Source organism: Blennius ocellaris (assembly GCF_963422515.1).
Source record: "Blennius ocellaris genome assembly, chromosome: 4".
Lineage (NCBI taxonomy): Eukaryota > Metazoa > Chordata > Actinopteri > Blenniiformes > Blenniidae > Blennius > Blennius ocellaris.
The window spans coordinates 27,783,580-27,789,377 of record NC_137653.1 but is presented as its reverse complement, the minus strand read 5'-3'; positions in this window follow the sequence as shown (position 1 = coordinate 27,789,377).

Sequence of the window (5,798 nt, the reverse complement as noted above, 5' to 3'; positions counted from 1 at the left end):
GAAATTCCCGATGATGTGGAAATATCATTAAAATCATCCCTCTCTTCGTCGTCAACACTCCAATCCGCCATGTTGTAAACACAACTTGGGCACGTGCGGGTGCACATCTTGTGACGTTACACTATTATTGTTTTGCTCCTTCGGTCTGGTCAGAAGCTCCGCCGAGCAGCGAAATTCATGCTGTTTATCGGCCATTTTCTCACAGATTGCCGTGTTTTAACATTTTACCCTTGGGCGAGTTAGCATACGAATGTCCATCGAAGCGATAGCCAGAGTGTTTTGGAGGTCGAATTTTCATTTCACTAGGACTTCAAGGGTTGGTGGCTCCACCCTGACGTGGGCGTCGCGATCACTAGCCAATCAGGATTGGCGTAATGAGATCAATGCTTCTGAGGCATAGGCAGGGGGCGTATCCCATAGTGAGACCTCTCACTCATGCTGCTCTGAGAACCGGGGTTACATTAAGTAACCGATAGCTATTTTTGCCCCCGTTCAGCTTGTGTTCTGTGTTTATAGAAAAAACAGCCTCAACTCTGCTGTTTTCAGACATTCGCTCGCTGAGACGTTTACCTTCATGAAACTAAATCTTCCTTTCAACACCCCCCACCCCCCTTCCCCGACACCCCCCCTCTTTCGAACACTCCCATGCACACAAGCTGTTTGTCTGTGCACACTGCCTCCAAACACATTGTACAAAGTATCCATCTGCCAACACAGACAAGAAAGATGACACTTCAATCACACAGTGCAAATCTATGTCTGGTTGTGCGTCTTGCCACCCAGCATGCGCTTGACAAATGGCAACATGCAGAAAGAGGCCAACTTCAACATCAACCCAAAGCAGAACAAAATGTTCGCAGCTTGACAGCGCGGCGGCTAAATTCCGATTAAAACTACTTCAGGGACGGAGCGGCACGCCGAGCTCCGTTCATAATAGCAACTAAGTGCACGAGTGTCATTGTGTTTTTCGTCTAATGTTGCACGGCGTTCGCAGGATTTTAACACTGACAAAGTCTTTAGATATCGTTTTATCAGAGTTGGTTCTTCCTTTTAGTCCCTAAACCAAATCCAGAGGAACAGGTCTGATCCTGGATCCTGGATCCGGCCTTCAGGGCCTGGATTGTGGACCAATCAGTCTGAGAACAACCTCTAATCCTCCCTCCTTCCCTCCTTCCCTCCTTCCCTCCTTCCCTCCTTCCCTCCCTCTCTCTCTCTCTCTCCCTCCTTCCCCCTCTTCCTCCCTCCATTCTCCCTCCTCCCTCCTCCTCAGCAGTACTTGAGGTAGCACTGAGACTCTTTGGTCCTGGATCAGATGTCTGTACTTTGCTTGTTTCAGATTCGGTGTGTGACACAAACTTGGCGGCTCAGTTTGCAGCGTCCACTTCGCTGTTGGGCCAAAGCTATTTGGCCGGGGCACAACAGGCCCTTTCAGATGCCGCTTATGCAAATGATGTGAAAACATTGTTTGTGGCGACTCTTTATTTTAGCATGTTCATCAAAACACTGACATTTACAAGGACTTGACCAACGCCAGCATTTTGTAGTGACGCTGCGCTGTCTGCCAGCCACACACAACACTTCCCTAAAGACACACTGGCAGAACATGAATATGCAAACACAAGTCCAAAAATCACAATTACCCCCTGAGGGGCGGGCACTTCAGAGGTCTGGCCATGAGGACTTGCACTCTGTGAAAGTTCATGTTTTTGAAGTAGTGTGGGTGAGAGGTTGGCTGTTGGCTAGCGGGAGCTTTTTATACCGGCGCTCTCAGGACGGCGTCTCCCTGCGGTCGGGATCAAGCGGAGGACTTCTCCTCGGTCCTGTGATCCACCGTCTGATTCCCAGCCCAGAGCTGTGACACCTTTTCAGCAGGAAAAGACCCGTCTCTGTGGGCTGACCAGCTGACTATGGCGGTTTTCATATCTTTTTATATCCTTGTCTTTTCACTCAACCTATGCTCAATTTTACTGTTTGTTTCACTTTTTTCAGAGATGAAGTAAAAAAACAAACAAAAACCCCAGATCATGACTGTTTGAAGGTGCCATGAGATATTTTTAGAGATCACACAAGCTCCATGTTCATTCACTCCAATGTTTCTTTTCATATAATTTTTTTTTCCTTTATCAGATTTCACTTCTTACTGCTCTTGTGTCAATTCATTTTTCTCAGTGTTTTTTCAATGTTGGAACCGTTGTCACTTAAAGAATTAGGACAACTCTTAGAGCCTATATGAGCCTCTAAAGCAGCCATGAATTGATGAAAGTTGTTCAATAGTTGTGGTCCGAGGCCGAGCAGAGCTGGGCGAGGCTTATTGGAATGCAATTATTTTACTTTCATCGACTGTGCAAACCGCTGCCTTTTCGACGGCCTCAATGTGCTTCATGAAAACTTACACACACATTAGAAGTGGCGAACCATTTTAAAGTCTATGATCATTGTGCATGTGTCTGACAAACTTGCTCCATAGAGCAGCCTACGTGCTCTTCAGATTTGTAACATGTAAAACACATTTAAGATGTTTCACCCTATGTCAAATAAATGTGGTTGAAAATGTCGCTGACACCCATTTACCCAACAGAACGTCTGGGTAAAACACAATCCTCCTGGGGGGTAAGTCCTAAAGGCCTGACATTTTGCAAGAAAGGAAGAAACAAGAAAAAAATTCCAAACCCGTCAGGAATTCATGAAGAGTTGAATGAGAGGGAAGGAGGATAAAGTCTGGAAACACAGTACAGTTTACAGGAATATGCCTGAAGTGTCTCCTGAGCGTGAGTCCATGAACCCCACACCGTCCCCCTCTTAACAATGCAACTGGTGCTTTTTTAGATTTGGGTTTGTTTACAGTTTGCTGTCTCCAGGCTGAACTGCTCCACCAATAAGAGCTCAGGATTCATCTCCCCCAACATCTCTGCAAATGTCACATTATACTCTGGAGTTTAGAAATTAATCAAACAAAATAAACCCCATTATGATAATGCGCCCCACAGCTGTTTATATGCTGGAATACACTCCATGTTGTCCTTGCTGTTGTAAGAGCATGTCGGTTCTATGTTTGGTCTAGATTCACTAATTATTCACGTTTGACTGAAGCGGTTGTTGTTTTGGTGTTGACTTACCAGTCATGTACTATTTCCAGTATTCTCCTCAGGATTTGATGTTTTGGATGTACGGTCTTTGTTTTGCTGCTGCAGTGACCCACTTTCCCATGGGGGTCATTAAAATTTCATCTTCTCTCAACTTCTATTTCAATTAGTGTTTGTGTGTTGCTCTGTGGCGGCGCTGCTTTGCGTAGTGAGCCAAAGTGGCGCCTCACTGCCGCGTGATGGATGCAGAAAAAAATCACCAATTCAAAATAACCACGGGACGCGTCTGACTCTATCTCTTCTCGTCTCTCCCCGCCGGCCCAGCTGGAGGCGTTCTACTCCATCTTCACCACGGAGCAGCAGGACCACGTCAAGTCGGTGGAATATCTGCGCAGCAACTTCAGGCCCATACAGAGCCTGGACAACCGCCACGTCTTCAAGTCCGCGGTCAAAGACGCCTGGATGCCCGACCTGACCGACGGCGGCGGCGGCGGGCCATACGGCACAGAAGCCTCCAAAGGTACAGTAGGCCTGCTCAGACTGACTGTCACAAAGCATTCCCCGTCACTGCCGGCTGCTTTCAGACAAACTTGACACCAGAATAGAGAGAAATTGCAAAGAACATTTCCTTACTTTTTTCTTTTCGAGTCGGGGTGTCCGCCTTGGAACCTCACAAAAAAACCTAGATTTTAGTCAGAAAAACCCTCTCGTCTTCTCTGTGTGGAAAGGACAGGACTTGTGGAAAGTGGAGACGGCTTCTGTGGACAACGTGACAGCGGGAGCTTGCTGACGAAAGCCCGGGCGGATTATTGATTTTCAGCCCACGTGGAGAAAAAAGAAAGCAGCACGGTAAGCTAGCAAGCTAACGTTGCTATTTCTTGGCCATTGGACATTATGGACGAATACTATGAGGAGCTAGTTTGTGTAAAGAGAGAACCGAAGATGACAGAAAGGGCTGTCGAGGAAAAAGTGGATCGATGAACTCAATCGAGGAAAGCTAAAGAGGGTCATTAAACTAGCCAAGCTAATGAGATCGAGCGGCTAATGGAAGACGATGTTAATGTAAACATAAGAATGAACACCTATCACATCTAAGTGCAGGGGGTGGCTGGACTATGGATTCTGGATACTTACCATTACCTGTGAGTCAAAATCCAGTTAGCGACATGAGGAATGGACATGGTGAGTTCAGACCACTGCAACCTCAACTTACCACGTTTCAACAGTCCACTGGTGATCTTGTGACAGGAGATCGTACCGTGGAGACTCTCTGTAGTGTTATGGCAAGACAGAACAACATAACAGAGCTGAGGGTAAAACAACAGAGAATGATGACACTGCCCCCATTAGACATCCCTACTTTCTGTGGCGATCCTCTAGATTATAATTCATTTGTCAGAGCCTTTGAGCATGGTGTAGAATCACGCACTGAAAGCTTTAAAGACCGTCTCTACTACTTGGAGCAGTTCACTGACGGACAGCCAAAGGAGCTGATAAAGAGTTGCCTTCACATGAAGCCAGATGCAGGCTACCAAAAGAACAAACAGCTGCGAAAAGAGCATTTTGGAAACAATTATAAAATCGCTGTAGCCTACATGAACAAAGTGTTGGACTGGACACCTATCAAGCCTGAGGATGCAGAAGCTCTGAACGCCTTTTCACTCTTCCTGACAGCATGCTGCAACACCATGACTGAGGTGAGCTACATGGAAGAGCTGGACAATGTTGCAAACTTGAAGACTATTGTTGCAAAGCTTCCATTCAAGCTGCGTGAAAGGTGGAGAGGTGTTGTGTGTCGCATACAAGAGGAATGTGATAGAAGAGTCAAGTTTAAGGATTAACGACTCGTCATACAGTAGCAGTGGGAAAAGCTCTGCTTCGTGCTGGCGTGACTTAGCTCTGAACTCACGTCAAAGTCGTTCAAAGTCGTTTGAAAACAGTATCAAGCAACAGAATCAGTGTCAACACCCGAGCCAAGGTCCAAAATCCAGGATCAAAGCAGAAAATAGTCCAAAATGGAGTTTCAAAACACAAGAGTGCAGTCAAACGTCAATCCATCGTAACCAGGGGTCCGTTTCACGAAGCAGGTTTAAGGATTACCCCAGGTTATTGAACACCAAGTTGAGGGAAATGCGGGATTTTCCGTTTCACAAAGGGAGGTAACTCAAACCGGAGGAAGCGGGGTAACTCAAGCCTGTTTCACGAAGCGGTGTAACGCCAACTCCCGGTCAGTTACCGGGGCAACAGACGCTCTAGAACTAACCTGGTCGGGAGCAGGTTTTTGCCAGTGAACACGGAGTTTTGCTCTGGCTCCGCCCCCTTTCAGACGGACACGGGATTTCATTTCCTCATTCAGCGGGGGAGTTTTGGTGAAACAGTTCTGCAGTGCCTTATTCCCGAGGCAAATTAGACGTCAACTTTATTCCCTCAATATGGAATGTGCTTTTGATAATGATCCGATTGATGAAGGCGCAGCATTACTTCGCCCAGAATGTAATATTCACAGATAATATTCGCATCATCAGACCATAGATGTACTGGCATTTGCAGACACCTTCCTTTTTGAGCGGTACCGTTTTACTGCCGAGACCATTATGCACATCCACAGTTTAATCGCTCCGTACAATAGCAACATCACCAGCTGAGCCTTGCCCTGACGTCATAGCAGATATTGTGTGTTGCGCTGAGTTTCCTCGCAAATGACAGAGCTGTCAG